Raw genomic sequence first — 19,324 nt, forward strand, 5'->3', positions numbered from 1 at the left:
CTGGCTCTCATAGCTGGGTGACCCTGGTGAAGTTAATGTTGTGAACTTCAATCTGTTTATGTGAAAGACGAAGATAATCCTAGCATGTGCCTCACCAGGTTGTTACGAGGACTAGAGGAGTTAATACATATGAAGCACTTAGAGCAATGCCATGCATTTAACAAATGCTAAATAAATGTAAGCTCTAATTAGTGTTAACATATGTTATCTCAAAACAGCTCTAAGAGAGCTCAGGAGTCCATTTAACACATTTTAGTAACAGTGGAACAAAAAAACTTGGGAATAACCACACACAAACAGAAGGAAGAACAGCTTCAGTTTGCCTTCATCATCCTCTCCCCTAGGTTGGCTCTGCTCGCTTGAGTGCCTGGAAGGAACTTTCAGCTACAAAGAATTCCCCCGGCTGGGAAAGGGAAGGTAGGATGAACAACCAGCTCCCCCAAGGTTTTGGAGCACTACAGGAAGGATCTGCCTGAGTTTCACCCCACCCAGAGACAGGCAAAACTGAGGGGCAGAGCCGGACAGGAACAAAGAACAAGAGCAGGGATTAATATAAGCCATACTGGGAGCAACTACGGTTCTCAGTGACCTGCTCTGAATAGGATCCCAGCAGCTTTTGTCCCTGAAAAAAACCAATGGCCTATTTGTGTTATGGGTGATGAGTTGTATAAGTTCTTTTTATATTTTGGATTTTAACCTTTTATCAGACTTGCCATTTGAAAATATCTCCCATTCAGTAGGTTGCCTTTTAGTTTTTGACTGTTTTTCTTTTTCTTTTTCTTTTTTTTTAAAGATTTTATTTATTTATTCATGAGACACACACACACAGAGAGGTAGAGACACAGGCAGAGGGAGAAGCAGGCTCCCTGCAGGGAGCCAGATGCGGGACTTGATCCCCAGACCCTGGGATCACAACCTGAGCTAAAGGCAGAAGCTCAACCATTGAGTCACCTAGGTGCCCCTTGTTGACTGTTTCCTTCACTGTGCAGAAGCTTTTTATTTTGATGTAGACCTAATAGTTTATTTTTGCTTTTGTTTCCCTTGTTGCATGAGATGTAACTAGAAAAACGTTGCTATGGCTGATGTCAGAGAAATTACTGCCTTCATTCTCTTCTAGGACTTTGATGGTTTCAGGTCTCAAATTTAGGTCCTTAATCCATTCTGGGTTTATTTTTGTGTATGATGATGTAAAAAAGTGGTCAAGTTTCATTCTCAACTTCCAAAAAACATAATCCAATTAAAAATGGGCAGAAGAATTGAACAGACATTTCTCCAAAGACATCATCCAGATGGCCAACAGACACATGAGAAGATGCTCAACAGGACTAATCATCAAGGAAATGCAAATCAAAATCACAATGAGCTATCATCTCATACCTGTTGGAATGGCTAAAATCAAAGAGGCAAGAAATAATAAGTGTTGGTGAAAATGTGGAGAAAAAGGAACTCTCATGCACTGTTGGAAACGCAAACTGCTGCAGCTACTGTGGGAAACACTATGGAGGTTCCTCAAAAAAGTAAAAATAGAACTACTCTATGATCCAGGAATCACACTACTAGGTATTTACCCAAAGGTAAAACAAAACCTAAAACATGGCAGTGGCTTTAGGACCAAGCTACATGCAACACTGGAAGGGCTCTGAAGAGAGAGCTAATAATAAAGCTTGAAGGCCTTCAAGAAAGCTTTTGGTACGCATTTAACAGAAGGTTAGGATAATGCTATTGAAGCTGAAGGAAAGGGAATCCTTCCATATAGTGGGATAAAGTTTAGCAGCATTGATGCTTGTGATGACGTGGAAAAAATCATATATATAATGCAATGGGGTATTTACCTAAGGAGATTTCCAGGCAGAATGTTCTAAATGCCTACTGTTTTAAGTGCATATGACAGAGACAGATGGATTTTTTTAAAGCAATTGTTTAATATTCAGCATCAATTTATCCTAGGGTAGACTGCAAAGTGTGTCCCCTCCTGCCAAATTGCAAGATTTCGCCAATTTATAGAGGTAAAAACCTGAAGAACCTACATGGAAATAGATCCTAAGGGTTTTGGATCAGGTGGATGGAATATAAAGGATCAAACAAAATTCGTACAGATGTACTATGTCAAGATTCTTGATTTAATATATTGAGTGGCTAGTAGTAGCTCTAAGAGTTCAGTTGGATGACTGAAATCCAGGCCCAAATGTGGACTCCACCACATGAAGGTGAAATTCTAATTTCCTTGGGATACCAAGAGGAAAGTATCCACAGGCTTAAGGAGGCCAGATGTTAAAGATTTATCATGTAAGGCATGCTTAACCAATCCCCAAGTGTACTTTCCAGGAGCATCCTGAGAACATTTTTGACCAATTTCTGTATGAAATGCATTCATGAGGGGAGCTCTGGCATCCCTGAAGAGTCCTGTGGTGGCTATTCTCTGTAAATCAAGAGTGAGAGTGGACACTGCTGCCAATGAACTGGGCTGAGTTAAATGGGAGAAATGACATCCAAGGATGGGATAGGCCAAGTGACAGCACTTAACCACTAGAAGAAGGTAGATGTGTACCAGACTAACAATCCTTGGATATCATTCATAAATATAACACATCCTATATTACCAGATTATGTTTTGAAAAGCTTTAGAATCCATACATATTTTATATTTTTCCCCACTCTTTTACTTCACATCCTCAGTCATTCTTACTTTCAAGATTACTAGAGATACACATTCATTCTTTCTCTACCTCTGTTCAACAGTTGCTCCTCCCTATACCTCAATCTAGTTTTTTTTCTAATAGTTCTAATTTCTTAATTCGAAAAAAAATTAAATCAGAAAATACGTGCCCACTATCTGAAAAATCCACATAGTATAAAGTATATACAGAAAAAAATCATGCAAAAAAGGTTGATGTGACCTGTAAGGACAATTAATGGGCGATTGTCTTCAAATATGGATATTTCAAATATGAATATTGATTCCGAAGCAAAATTTCCGAATTTTGATTGTATTAGTTAAAGCATTTACAAATCGTTTGGAATTTTGATCTAAAATAAAGGTTAAACTTAACAGAGAGAAAAATAATTGGGTTAATAAAATCAATGTAACTGCAAGAAAGATGTCTGGATTAACAAAACAATCCTTTATAAACTGTCAACACACTCAGAAATACACGAACGTAAACAAACCATTTAACTAAAATAGAGGGGTAAGATGAAAAGATGATAATCTAGGGCAGCCCGGGTGGCTCAGCGGTTTAGCGCCGCCTTCAGCCCAGGGTGTGATCCTGGAGACCCAGGATCCAGTCCCACGTTGGGCTCCCCACATGGAGCCTGCTTCTCCCTCTGCCTGTGTCTCTGTCTCTGCCTCTGTGTGTGTGTGTGTGTGTGTGTGCGTGTCTCATGAATAAATAAATAAAATCTTTAAAAAAAAAAGATCATAATCTAAATTCACTTAATACTTGCCATCCTGGAATACTGTATTCTGTTCCAGAGAAATATTAAACTAGAATTTTCTCAGAGGAGAGAGACCAGGGAGGGAAGATAAACTATATTCTAAAAAAAAAAAAAAAAAAAAAAAAGTTGAAAACACTGAGACACATTCCAGTGGGTTGTAGAAAACAGTGGGAGCAAGTCAGAGAACTTTAAATATTGGAAAAGCTTGTAAAACAATTCTTGGAAGGGTTGCTTCGAGGTACGTATGAAAAGCATCTGAATTAAAAGAAATAAGTTCTTAATAAGTGCAGCTTTAAATGCTGAAAAGAATTTTAAGAATTGTAGAAATCAGAATCAGGACTAATTACGTTGAAAAGAAGCTAGATTTCTAATTTCCTAGCAATTTTAGCTCTCAAAAATGAAATACAGTACCTTGTGGTGTAGTGAAATTGCCAATGTAAGTGTTTTAAGTTGAGGCTGGATGACTACCTTCTTAGATATTGTTAAAGGAAATTCTGTCTTGGGTGGGAGTCCAGGCTATGAAACCTCAAATGGCACATTCAGCTCCAGGGCAATGACTCACATTTGCCTTATGCTAACCAGACAACTTTCTTTCTTGGCAACTTATGTGACCCATAATGTCACATTCCCTATTTTTTTTTTTTTTTTAAAGTAAGTACCATGTGGATCATAGGCAGTTCATTATGGGAAAAAACTACCATCAAGCACAGGATTACTCAGTTTTAGAGGACTTCAAAATCAAAATATAAACAAGTCATTTCTTTTGTAGCTGAGACCATATCACATATTCATTACAAATTTTTAAAAATTTGTAAAATAAATTTTTATAAAAATTTTATAAAATTTTATAAAAATAAAATAAATAATTTTATTATTTTATAAAAATTTTATAAAAATTTTAATGGGGGGAATCCCTGGGTGGCTCAACGGTTTAGCTCCTGCATTTGGCCCAGGGCATGATCCTGGAGACCCGGGATCAAGTCCTACATGGGGCTCCCTGCATGGAGCCTGCTTCTCCCTCTGCCTGTGTCTCTGCCTCTCTCTTTTTCTCTCTGTAGTCTCTTATGAATAAATAAAATCTTTAAAAAAATTTTTAAAAAAAGAATTTTAATGGGGACGGGGGAAAGGAAATTTGCTATGAGACAGGTTTCGGTGTGTGGACTTCTAATTACATATAGTAATATAGTACGATAAGAACAGAAAATAATGAAAATTAACTAGAAGAGCAAAAATGGAAAATAATTTAAGTATAAATTGCTTTTACATACTTATGTACAAAAGCAGACTTATGAGTAGGAACTATTATTAATTATGTCAACACTTAGTATAGTCTTTTAAAATTTTAGCCAACCTTTTTTTAATTGACTTTGCTTTTTTTTTTTAAGATTTTATTCATTTATTAATGTGAGACACAAAAAGAGAGAGAGAGAGAGAGAGGCAGAGACACGGGCAGAGGGAGAAGCAGGCTCCATAAAGGGAGCCAGACGTGGGACTCAATCCTGGGTCTCCAGGATCACGCCCTGGACTGAAGGCGGTGCTACACTGCTGAGCCACCCGGGCTGCCCAAACTTTAGCCAATCTAATGGAAGTGTAGTGACATTTCACTGTGGTTTAATCTCTATTTCTCTGAGTACTAATGATGCCACACTTCTTTTGTGTTACTTGGCCATTAGTATAACTTCTTTGATGAAAAGTCTATACAAATCTTCTGTCCATTTTTCTTAATTGAGTTGTTTCATATTATTGAATTGTAAAACTTCTTTATTTATTCTGGGTGCAATTCCTTTGTCTGATGTATGTGTTACAAGTATTTTTTCCCAATCTGTGGTTTCCTTTTGTCTTCTTAATGGTATCTTTAGAAGATCAAACATTTTTAACTTTAATGAAGTCTATCACTTTTTATTCTTTTACATTGAATGTTTTTTTGGTCTCACACAATTAACCTATTTGGTGTATGTGTGTGCACATGCACGTAAGGTTATACAGTTTTACATGCAGTTCATAGCTCAGCAGTATATGACTACAGTAAGGTTTTCAACTTTGTAGCTACCTTTCCTTGAATAGAGCCTGCAATTTCTCAGGTTCTACTTAAAAGTAAAGCCACTATTTTACATCATTTTTCTAAAGGGGTATTTGTGGTTTCCATGGGAACATATACATCAGTAATAAGACATTTAAAATGTTTCAAACAAATACATTTACATGGCATCTCTTTTAATAAACAGGATTGATAGCCTAAATAATTACTGCCTGCCAAACATCTGAAATTGAGACTATTACCTTTTGTAAGTGCCAATGAATTTAAAATAAGAATCATTATAAAGCTAAGTATTTCCTTTTAAAGACCTTTAACAATTCTCATTCTTCCAAAGTTACTTATGTGTATGAAATATTCTGTAGTTAGCAAGTTTTGCATCTCATCTAATGTTCATTGTAGTTAAAGCTGCTGTAAAGATATCATTTCAAAGCTTTAGATATCTATGTGAACAGTCAGTTATAATTGTAAACCAACCATAAAACAATGTATAATTTACAGTTACAAAAGAAAATCTTTCTTTAAAGGCAAAAAATATTTTAAAGTAATATTTGCTTACATCAAACTGCTCTTCAATAGAGACTCAATAATATCTGGAAATGCCAAAGGACCTTGAAATTAAACTCAATGAAAAAATGTATAGAATAGAGTTGGCTACCTCTCACGTATGTGCTTTTAGTAACTCATTAGCTAACTAATAAATATATAATATAAATATTACACTCAGAATCACGTTAAGATAGAACACTGGTCCCAAATAACACTAATGTTATTTTTTAATCTACCATCTATATCATTTTCTTAGGGGGAAAAAGAATCAAGAGATAGGACTAGGAGGGGTCTTAAAATTAAACTTTAGTCCCAATGCAGAAATGCCTCCTATAACATACAACAAAAGACAACAGCTGAGCCCTTGAAATAAGGAAATATATATAACTTTCCTAACTTTTCAGTTAGGAAATATATATGACTTCTTGAGGTGTCAGCTCCATTACCATATAGATCTAATTATTGGAAAGATACTTATAATAATTATTCAAATCTACATTAGTATCACTTTCTAATCCTAGTTCTGTTGTCTAAAACTACAAAGAAAAATTATACTCCCAAAGTCAATTGAATAGGAAATAATCATGGCATTGAGCTATGTGGAAAAACAAAACAAAAGCAACTATGTAATCACAGAAATGTTAAATGAACTTGGGGCCAAGGGCTGCAGATTATTTTGAACTAAAAACAATCAAGGCCCAAAAGATTCAAGAAGAAAACTTTGCCTTCCCATTCCTGCCCCCTCACCACCACCACCAAATGCCTACAGGAATTTAGATAGAAAGATAACTATGACCATAAATATGGAAGGTAACTACATTATAACAGGAACCAGGTATGGCAGATAGGGAAGTCCTAGCAAGGCCTGTTTGATCAAAGTCCTCAAGTTCCAATTTTTCTAAGTGGCCCAACAAATGTTTGTTTACCAAACATTTACTCTTTTTCATCTTCCGGTGAATTGCTTTTCTTCCCTTTGAAGTCCCAGACCCTTCCTGCTTCTCCTTAGTTGGGAATGATATGTAAACCTCATGTTACCTGTCTTTGTAATTTCATGTTTGCATGGATTCCCAGCACATACAAAATTAAATTTGATTTTCTGTTAATCTCAAGTCAATTTAATCTTAGTCCAGCTAGAAGAACATTGAAAGGTAAATTAAAATTTGTCCTCTTCAAATTCAAGCTGGATCTCAAAAAACAAGTAGACCTAAAGAATTCATCATAAGGAATGATTCTACACATGTATTTGCTAGCAATCAGCACACAAAGATAAAGAATGCAAGGTGTTTGTAAATATAGAAATGATTTTAACAGTACTAATAATTTAAAAAAAAAATACTTGTAAGGCATCAATGATTCAAACTAAAGTGCCACTCCAGATAAGTTCCCTATCCCTCCCCCAACAACATCTTATTCTCAGTAATAAAATGTTGTTTACACTGAAATATAAGATTAGACTTTTAATTCACATGTCCAAAGAAACATATGCCACTTTGGGAGTTATTTCTTTTTCGAATCATATTCTTAAATAGCAAGCAATATATTTTAAAAACAAAAACCAAAAAATGTGGAGTCAACAATAGGCTAATTGCTTATCCTGCACATATTTCTAATTAAGCAAATATTAGTAAGGCAAACAAAAGGAGATTACATAAAACTGAGGGAACAAACATCTTGGTTAAAAATATGTGCCAAAGAATCAACAAAATAAATTTGGAATCATACCAAAACCAAACTTAACCAAACTGGTGGTGAAAACATGTCTCTGAGGAAAGAAAGTGGTAATCCTATTTACTATCATGCCCAGGAACAGAAAATTTGCACTATGGTAGCTTGTAACTATGGAAGGTTATCTGATAAGTTGCCAAAATAGACTGGGTGAAAGATTCCCATACTCATATAAGTAACCAGAATAATTTAGTGGCTCTAGGTCAAATAACTAAGGTTAATTCACCCAAGGATAAACTGTAGTCTTGACTACCCAAAACAAATTCTTTTGAACGTCTTTCCATTAAGTTTTTTTTTTAATTTCTTAATTTTTGGCATTTTAAAGACTTCTAAAACAACAAGCATCTTGAATTTTATTCAGTATTTCTAACTGATTTCTGTTAGTAGCATTTTTTTTAAATTAGGGCCTGTGTTTTATCATTTTTTTTTAACCAATGAACTTTAGAAAATTTAAATTAGCTCATTCAAACATGCCTTCTTCAACTTTAAAAGGTTTCAAACATAAATTTTATTTTAATGAAAATGTTCATTCTAATTTTATCTAAGATATCTGAATAGAATCAAAAACAATCAAAAGTATGTTAAGTATCCAGGGGTGCTTGGGTGGCTCAGTTGGTCAAATGACTCTTGATTTTGGCTCAGGTCATGATCTCAGGGTCACGACATCGAGCCCCACATGAAGCCCTGCATTAGGCTCTGTGCTTAGTGGGGAGTTTGCTCAAGATTCTTACTCTCCCTCTGCCTCTCCTCCACCCTGTATGTGCCCAGGATGATGACCTGAGCCAAAGGCAGACACTCAACCATTGAGCTACCCAGGTGCCCATGAACTGGAACTGGTTTTATACGAAGTGATCAATTACTCATGTTATGATTTTTCCTAAAAATATCTTATGCTGTCTTTTAGTACAGGGGCTGAAGGTAGGGCCCCTAGGATTGGCATGTGGATTATTTTGAGCTGAAGGCTATCAAGAACCTGTGGCCTCAAGGGAAACATCTGACTCTCCTTTGACTATATAGAATCCAAATTGTACAGTCTTCCCAGAATAAGGGTTATTACCAGAGATAAATTTTATCTGAATAATCCATCTATATGGAAGGGCAAATATCTGTTTACCAAACATCAACTCTTTTTCATCTGCCTGTAAATTGCACTGCTTCCCTTTAAGTCATAGGCCCCTATCCCCTTCTCCTTAGTTTAAAATGACATATATACTTCATTTTACCTATTCTTGGAACTTCCATGTTTGTGAGGATTCCCTGGACGTACACAATCAAATTTTATTTTCTCCTCTTAACCTGTCTCATGTCAATCTGATTCTTAGTCCAGCTACAAGGATCTGTGAGGAGGCAGGATTGCTTGCTCCCTAGTTACTCCACCATTTTATGAAACAATAAACATATTAAATAGATGATATAATTCAAAGCAAAAAAAAAAAACAAAAACCTGGAGTCCAAATTAACCTCCATTTCTTAAAGTTCTCCAAATAAGAGCACTGTCTCCAGTTACACTTTGGAAAGAGACTATCACAATAAATACAAGTACTTTTACCATAGCTCACACTAATACATTTTATTCTAAATTAAATACTCTTTTCAGCTTAGGAAGATTTTTTTAGAGGGGGCTAAAATGTAAAAGCCATTTTGACTATGAGAAGAAACTACTTTGAATTTTAATGATCAGAAATGGAGAAGGAGGCTGTTAAAAAACTGGGTAATAATATGATGATAACAGAAGTCAGATGTACTAGGGCGATCTCTCAGACAAACAGCAGTGTCAATACTGGGGAAGGCGCACTTAATGTACATACTGACATTGGGGCACAAATATGTGAAATCAAGACCTTCCTGGAAATGCTGGGATAAAAGATTGCTATGCCAATACCTAGGGTAGTTTTGATAATTATCAATAGCCTGAGAGAGTCTCCCATAGTATTTTCATATCAATAGGGAGTAAGAGATACTAGTACATTAATCTCTATTATTAACCTCTATTACTATTCTCTGTTGGTAAATCAAGCACTGTGGTGGGCATCTAGAACCAATAGCACTGCACACGATACAATATGAAGGTAGCTGCCTAAAATGACTCTCCATTTAGGTCAGCTTGATTTAACCAAGGACTTTATAATTGAATCTACTTTAAAGGAAGAGTCTAAATAAAGGGGAAAAAAGTCACTCAGCAATGCTTACCATAATTTCCTGAATGAATGAATGAATGAATGAATGAATGAACATTTTAAGTTTAGACATACGGGTAACATTTAACTTAAATAATATATTATTTACATTATTCTCTCAAAAGTCCATATGGGACCTTTACCCATTTCTTGTTTGTAACTTATCAAAAGAACTTGAGAGGGATGCCTGGGTGGCTCAGCGGCTAAGCATCTGCCTCCAGCTCAGGGCCTGATCCCTGACCAGGGGTCAAGTCCCACATCAGGCTCCCTGCATGGAGCCTGCTTCTCCCTCTGCCTGTGTCTCTGCCTCTCTCTCTGTGTCTCTCATAAACAAATAAAATCTTAAAAAAAAAAAATTGGCCAGGACTAAAATCAAGACTAGCCAAATTCAAAGAAAAATTAGACCGATAATGTCCACATAAAATTTAATTCACAAATAATGAAAAAGAAAAAAAAAAACAAATAATGAAAAAGTCTATTCTCTGAAAACAATTTGGTTGCTTTGTTCTGAACATTTAAAATAACTCAGTTCTCTGTTTAGGCTTCTCCACTTAAAAAGGAATCACTTCCAGGGTGCCAGGGTGGCTCAGTCAGTCAAGCAATTGCCTTTGGCTGAGGTCATGATCCTGGGGTCACGGGATCGAGCCCCTGCCTCAGGTTCCCTGCTCAGTGGGGAGTCTGCTTGTCTCCCTCTGCTGCTCCCCCTGAATTGTGCGAGGCATATGTGGGCGCTCTCATAAATAAATAAAATCTTAAAAAAGAAATCACTTCCAATAAAGGAAACTATGGCCTTTTAAATAAAGACCACTATTGGGTCCTCTAAAATTTGGGAGAAAATTTCACTGTACTCAGCTTAATGCATTTAACTTCAATAGTTCCTCTACTTCTACTTACTCATGAGTCAATCAAAAGTCACCCCTAATTAAGACTTACAGTTCCCTGAAGGCAGTATGAATTTAACACAGGTCTCAAATAAACCACTCAAGATTTCATGTTCTGATTGTATCTCAAGTATGAATAGTTTAAATTTAATTCTTATAAACCAAGGAAAAAAGCACAATTTAAGTAAATTAATGGTTAGGATAATACCTTTCTGCCTGAGTTCTAAGTAGCTTTGAGCCATTAAAAGTTGGTTTCCCCAAAGTTTAGCATTACATCAGACTTAATTCTTCAGACTTTAACATGGTTTATGAGGTGCTTTAAAAATATTTTGGTGGTAACATTAGGAAGTTGAGGTTCATTTCTAGTTATTATGAATTAATAGTGATGATTCTTTGGAAATGATATTACAGATTGATATCTTGTTATATATCTTGCTCAAAAACAATGATAGACTGGCTATAGATTTCCAAGCTGTTTGAAATAAATTTTCTAGGTATTACACAGGCAGAAGGATGACACTGTATATAAATTCTGATATCTTCCCTGTTCCCCCCAAATTCTTAGAATTATCCTCAGCTAGATTTGGAGATTATGATTTCATAAACAATTTTATTATCACTGCAACTCAATAATTATTGAGTAGCCTCTATACAGAGCAGTTTATGAAATCTCAAGAGAGGTTACAAAGGCAATAGCTAGTCATGGTTTTTAATTCTAAAGGGCAGAAAAGTAGGAAAATGGGAGAACTACATATATACATATTTAACTATAAACAGTGAGTATGTAATTTTTATGAGCTAGTTCTTAAAACTCAGTGCTAAGGATCAGAAAGGAAGACAGAAGATGACATGTTTATAACAGAACCACGTGGAATTATACTATAAAGTCTTATGAAAGAGTGTGAATTAAATGTTTTCTCTGGATTGTTCAGAATATCTTAAAAGGCCAACCTTTTAGTTCTGTTATTTTAATCATTTTTTGGGGGAGGGTATTGTGTATTGGTAACTAGAACAAAGTTCTTTTGGATCATTTAAACTGCATAAAATAGTATTAGAAATAGCTGTAAGGGTACTACTGCATACTTCAGGGTTTCTTTTTTTGTTTTTGGTTTGGGTTTTTTTTGTTTGTTTGTTTTGTTTTTTTTTAATTTTCTTCCCTTTCTTAATACAGTCCTAACTCATTCAGGCAGTTCAGCTACAAATCAGAAAAAAACAGCAATGGGAATTAAGGTCAGAAGTTTTCAACTCCTTCAAAAAAATCACATAATCAATGAATGTACTGATGCTGGTAATACCATTAAAAATACTGAAATGCAATTAAACTCAGAATCTTTATCACTTAAAAATCAGCAGTCCAGGTTTCCCCGATCAGTGCTGATTTATATGTCTACAGTAAGTCTAAAATAAACTTTCTTAGAGTATTTTCTACACTTTATAAGTCAAAATAACTCGATCTCAATCTTCTTAATTATAGTAATACTGTTAGATTCCATTTGATTCTACTAAAAATAAATTAACAAATAACTCTAAAACATTTTTCCTTCATGGGCCTCTTATGTCCTATTTTAAAATTTTTATCAAGCATCTTCTCTATGATAAATACTATTTGAAACAGGTGAATAGAACATATAAAAAGATAGTGGCTACTTAGGTGCTATCGGCCACAAAACACTATTAGAAGAGGCAAGTCTCCCTAATTTCCGTATTTCTCAGATGAGGTGAGAATTACTTACACTATGTAGATATCCACGCTAGATACTGAAGCTAGTGACCAAGGAAAACTACTGTCTTTAAATTAACTCAGTGAATTTCCTAATTGGTGATGAAGTTTATACAGGAAAAATAAAGAAAATAATGTCTCATTAAAATATTTTAACTGTTTTAATAACATTTAACAAAAATAGGTATTACCTCCCCTACCCTATGAGAGAGAATGCATGGTATCACATTGTCATCATATGAGTGACTTCATCAAAATGAACTTTTGCTCTTCAAAATCTGTTGAGAATGACAAGCAAGAGAATGGCAGAAAATATTTCCAAATCACATGTCTGACAAATGACTTGTATCCAACATATCTTATTCCCACTCAGGCTGCTATAATAAATTACCATGCACTAAGCGGTTTGTTTGTTTGTTTATTTATTTATTTATACTAAGTGGTTTAAAGAACATTTATTTCACACAGTTCTGGAGGCTGTTTAAGATTTTGGTTCTTAGTGAAGGCCCTCTTCCTGGTTTTCAGATGGCTATTTTCTTTTATCCTCACATAGCAGAGACAGAGAAAGAAACAATCTCTCCCCTGTCTCTTCTTATGAGGGCCCTAATCCCATCACAAGGGTTCCACCCTCATTACCTAAAACCTCCCAAAGGCCCTACCCTCTAAATACCATCACACTGGGGGTTAAGGTTTCAACATAATGAATTTTGGAAGGATGCAAACATGCAGTCCATAACAAAGAACTCTCAAAATTCAACAATAAGAAAACAACCCAATAAAAAAAGAGCAAATATTTGAATAGAGGCTTCACCAAAATAGTTAAATGGATGACAAATCAGCAAGTAAAAAAAATGTTCCACACATTTTCCCACACAGGGAAAAGATACAAATTAAAAATCATAATAAAATACAACCACACACCTATTAGAACATCTGACATTTTAAAAGGCTGATAACAAATGGGGGTGCGGGTACAGAGGAATTCATACAAAGTGCATGGGAACACCAATGACAAAACCGCTTAGGATGACAATTTGGCATTTTCTTAAAAAGTTACACCTTTTAAGTTGTATTTACCATATGACACATCTATTCCATAAAGAGATGTTTACCCAAGAGAGATTGTTTACCCAAGAGAGATAAAAACATGTATTTACACAAAAACTTATACGCAAATGTTCATAGCAGCATTGCTTATAATAGTCAAGAAATGGAAACAGTATCAATGTCCATCAACAGGTAAATGTAAATAAAATGTAGCATGTCTACAAGGTATACCTATCTAAAAGGAACAAATTACTAATACAACATGAAGGAATCACAGATCAAAACCATGATGTGGAGTGAAAGAAGTGACACCAAAAAAAAAAAAAAAACATATTGTGTGATTCTATTATATATAATTCAAGAACATGTAAATTAATATAGAAAGAAAGTAGATCAGTGGTTGGGTCTCTAGGGATGTAGAAATGGAGCAGGGGAATCAGGAGAGGGGAAGACTACGAAGGGGCATCAGGAAACTTTTGAAAATGATGGATATATGCATATTTTTGATCGTGGTGATGTTTTTCCGGTGTATGTATATGTACATATGTATTTTTGTGTATTATGTGTAAAATGTATCGACTTCACACTTTAAATATATGCAATCTGTTATATACCAATTAGAAAGTAAATAAAGTTATTTTTAAAAAAGGAAAAAAGATGTCATCATAGGCATTTGTCTATTCATCACCAAAATGTAAGCTCCATAAACACAATAATTTTTTCATTTGTCTTATTAACTAGGTATTCTCAGTACTGGCACATAAGAAGTACTCAACTTGGTTTGATAAATGACGGAGAAAAAATAAAATTGAACTAATGATCAAAAATGTAGACAACATACCTTTTAATTTCCTTTAAGCCTTACTAAATTTATAATAAAAATATCAATAATTTCCAAAAAGAAATATATGCTGAGTTTTCATGAATCAAAGTACTATGAGTTTTATTCTGAAATAATTTTTTTAAACATTGTATTTATTTATTCATGAGAGACACAGAGGGAGAGAGAGGCAGAGACACAGGGAGAGGGAGAAGCAGGCTTCATTCAAGGAGCCCAATGCAGGACTCGATCATGGGACCCCAGGATCACTCCCTGAGCTGAAGACAGACACTAAACCGCTGAGCCACCCAGGGATCCCCATTTCTGAAATAATTTCATCACTTAACATTTTTATTAAGAATTACATAATTTCTTTTTAAATAATAACATCGAACACATAGTACCTACTATGTGTCAGGCATGTTGTAAGGTTCTATGTTGATAGGATGTAACCTATGGTAATTAATCACTATAAAACTTTATAAAGTAGGTTTATCTTTTTCTCTTTTATAAGATTGATTAGTAAAGATATCAATCCCTTATACTTAAATGTTGCATCTATATTTCATTTGAATATATTATTTTAATGTCAGTTGCTAAATCATTATTTCATCCAAGCTTTGTTGATCACAAAACGTTTTCCCTCCACAGAGCAGAACAAGGCCCTACAATTCTTTGACTTCTGTTCTCAATAATTGCCACTCCCTATTAATTGGAGACAATATGCAAGATGTAAACTTTTTTGCTACTCTACGGCAAAGTCATGCTAGAAATACTCAGCATTCATTTATTTGAAAATAATCCATTCAGTCACATAGTTCTAATTTGGATGAAAAATGTTAATTCTTCTGTCATCTTTCTCTCTCCCTTCTCCCTGACCTCAAAGCCTATAACTAGGGTAGCATCTGGATAGATGTTAAAATATTTAGACCCTGGGAGAAAACCAGACTGTGGATGATAACAAATGAAAGCACCTTATCTAACAAGTATTATTGGAAAATGGCAGTGATGTGTTGCATCTGAAAGATGAATTTTGAAAGGAAATAATGCAAATGTATAAAACTATATAGTAGTGGTAGGCGGACAGGTTCAAGAATGAAATACGGTGTGATTACTAACAATTAAGATACCTGGAGGACATATCTCTTGCTCTAGAACTTCCTAATGAGTAGGACCATCATGTTTCCAAAACCACATTGTTCGATAACATTTGAGTTCTAGTCATAACAGCATTTCATTTATCTTATTTTATAAAAACCGTCAGTGTAAATATATGACTCATCTTACTAAACTTTCTGCACCACAAATTTAGATATCAAGAAGGAATGTATATACTATTCATGCTGGAATTTGAAAAGTTTCATTAGCTTCTTATAAAACATTTAAATGGTCATAGTTTTGTCCAAGAAATAAGCACACATAAGGGACGCCTGGGTGGCTCAGCTTGTTGAGCATCTGCCTTCAGCTCAGGGCGTGATCCCCAGACTGGGGATCGAGTCCCGCATGGAGCTCCCTGTGGGGAGCCTGTTTCTCGGTTGGCCTATGTCTCTGCCTCCCTTTGTCTCTCATGAATAAATAAAATCTTAAAAAAAAAAAAAAAAAAAGCACAGACAAGAATGAGAGCTTGCAGGAAAAAAAATGGCTCTATTAAACTCTTGAAAAGATGCTAAAACTCAATGAGATAGCAAAATTACAATTTTATACACAGACATTTAATTTCTTTTTACCTATCAGGTTACCAAGAATCAAGTAGAATACACATGCTGTTAGTAAGGATGTGGAGGAAGAGGCACTTGCAAGCATTACTCATAGGAGTGCAAAATAGTATAATATTTATAGAGGACAATTGGAATCTATCAAAAGTATAAACACATTTATTATTTGATACAGCAAAAGCAAATCTAAAAATTTATACTGAAGACTGTACTTGCATACATGCAAAATATCACTGCAGCTACTCACTGCAGCATTACTGGTTTATTAAAATATTTTGACATGGGGCGCCTGGGTGGCTCAGGGTTGAGCATCTCAGGGTTGAGTATCTGAGGGTTGAACCTTTGGCTCAGGGCGTGATCCTGGGGTCCTGGGATCGAATTCCACATCTGGCTCCCCGCAGGGAGCCTGCTTCTCCCTCTGCCTGTGTCTGCCTCTGTGTATGTCTCATAAATAAATAAAAATCTTAAAAAAAATATTTTGATATTATAAACTACATATAGTTACATTTTATACAAGAAAAATGAAATGTGTGCATGTTTCCTTTCTATGCTTAAATAAACCATATTAAGACAAACAAGAAATCTATAAAAGTCCCTCTGCCTGTGTCTCTGCCTCTCTCTCTCTGCATCTCTATGAATGAATGAATGAATGAATGAATAAATGAATGAATAAATAAATAAATAAATAAATAAATAAATAAATAAATAAAATTTATAAAAGTGATTTTCTGTAGGAAGTGTCAAGCATAGGGTAAACAGGAATGGAAATGGGAGGGAGACTTTAGAAAATACCCTCTTTTATATTGTTTTGTATATAATATCTTATTCAAAACAATATGTAGGAACACTCTTCCTTTACAACACTCTGCCACAAGCATTTACAAAAATTTACTGAATAATGTGATATGTCATAGTGAAATATTGAGGGGAAAAAAAATCTTAATTTTCCCAGATAGTAAATTCTGATGAAGTACTGTCATAATCAATATGACTGATTAACAATATTCTAGTCCAGTAATTCAGGTTTTCAACTGATCTCTATTTTCTTATGCTAAAAGGTCACGGACAGAGGGGAGAAAAGGTACTGCAGAAAAATTAGAAACTACAGAAAAATAGAACATAAAACATAATATTCACAGAGAAGTCTAAATATATAATCATTGTTAGTATTTTAGAATATTGCTATACAGTCTCTTGCTCCCCTTTTTTTTTAAAAGATTTTATTTATTTACTTGAGAGAGGGAGAGAACAGGAGAGGGAGAAGCAGACCCCCTTCTCCTCTCCCCACCCCCGAGTAGGACCCTGGGATCATGACCTGAGCTAAAGGGAGATGCTTAGCTGACTGAGCCACCCAGGCACCTCATTCCCTCTGTTCTGTTACCTCATTCCCTCTGTTACATGATATATTGATATCAGATATAAAATATACTGAAACATAGTTATGGGAGAGATATTCTAGAATAAACAATGTACACATGATCACAGACTGAAAAGAATATAAAGAGGGGTTTAATTTTTTTCACTTATTCATTCAAAAGTGTTTTGTGATAACTACAATGTGCCAAGCACAGTGTTCTACACTGAGATTATAGTACTAACTAAGTGAGGGACAGATGATCCTTGTCTTCACATCACATAAGGTTTACAGCAGAGGTTCTCAAACACAGGGCATCAGGATCCCTTTATACTTTACAATATTGAGAACCCAAAGAACTTTCATTTACATGAGTAACGGCTAACTATATTTATTCTATTAAATGTTAAAACTAAGAAGCTTTTAAAATATTTAATTTATAAACAGAATAATAGGATACAAATAGCATCATTTACATGAAAAAATAACCATGTTTTCCAAAATGACAATTAGTGAGGAGTGGCATTTTATTTTATTTTTTTACATTTTTGCAAATCCTTTTACTATCTGAGTCAAAAGAAGAAAGTTTGATTTTCATACTTGCTACAGCAATCAATCGCTACAATAGGTTGTTTGGTTGAAATACATGAAGAAAACATGGCCTCAGGCAAACACATTGCTAGAAAAGGGAGAGACACTTCAAAACTGCTTTCAGAAAATTAAGAAAATTCTCCTTTGCTACTATACCAAAACTTAACAAGTGTACGTTTCTTTTGGGTGCTAGTTGCTCTCTGAAAACATATCAATGAACTTTTCATACTGTCTTACATGGAAATCCATGCATTTATCTTATACTTTGAATGGATATTTTACCCATGCATGATAGGACCAGTATTTGGCAATCATTGGTTCACTAAGTTACGCAGATATTACAAACACTGGTACTTCTCCTTATTCAACATAAAAAAAGAATATTCATTAATTTGCCCACCAATGTCGATCCCATGATTGCAGATAGAGGTTTTATAAAAATTATAATTTTTACTTGGAACCTCAAATTTTTTTGTTGGCAACAAATACTGTCAGTTATTTGCCCTAAGTGACAGATTCAGTTCACTGATTTGTGAGAAAATGTCTGCAAAATTACTCAAGTCTAAATGGCATAGTTTATTAGTTATTCTTTTAAGCAAAAATGGTGTTCCACAAAAAAGGCAGCTAAGTTCAGCTTAGAATTCAGTCACACAAGCATTTTATGCATATATCTCACCTAATCATACAGAATTTTAAGACACACATACACATATTTACATATACAAGTGTTTTAAATCATGAAAACTGATCTGTGTATTCCAACACCTGAAATACTGTTCATAAAACATTTTCAAGGTTGCTAAAAATTAACAAATTTACCAAAAATCATCTGATATATGGTTACTTCTGTAAAATGGGTACCAAGGAGGAAAAAAAATCTCAAATTAAGAGATTGGGAAGCTTTTAATAATATATTAGCATTGTGCAAATAACTTCAAGAACCACACTCCCTACAGTATTACTGCTTGACTGAAATTCCTGCTATGACCCTCAAAGGCAAGTTAACAATATCTATTTCATGGAATCTACTAGACTTGACTTCCCACCAAGAATAAATGCTATCTGAGGCTGAACCAGAATCAGACTATATTTGTTATATATATTTTTCCTGTAAATGTTCCCTTGATCATTTTTGTTGATCTGGGAAATATTTTTTTGCATTGGAGTATACAACTCTCCCTATACAATTATTACAATTGTAGGCTAAAATATAGCATTATTCATAGAATGCAAATTATTGCTCAAAATTTTAATTCAAAGAAATGTTATTTGTGT

At 34.6% G+C, this 19,324-nt stretch overlaps 1 protein-coding gene across 1 annotated transcript in view; it reads right to left on the reverse strand.

Annotated features, from left to right (window-relative positions):
* NECTIN3 (nectin cell adhesion molecule 3) overlaps positions 1 to 19,324 on the reverse strand; it is a 120,385-nt gene that overhangs the window by 24,479 nt on the left and 76,582 nt on the right. The gene's annotated exons all lie outside the window — the stretch shown is intronic.

This window comes from Vulpes lagopus, chromosome 1 (genome assembly GCF_018345385.1).
Source record: "Vulpes lagopus strain Blue_001 chromosome 1, ASM1834538v1, whole genome shotgun sequence".
Lineage (NCBI taxonomy): Eukaryota > Metazoa > Chordata > Mammalia > Carnivora > Canidae > Vulpes > Vulpes lagopus.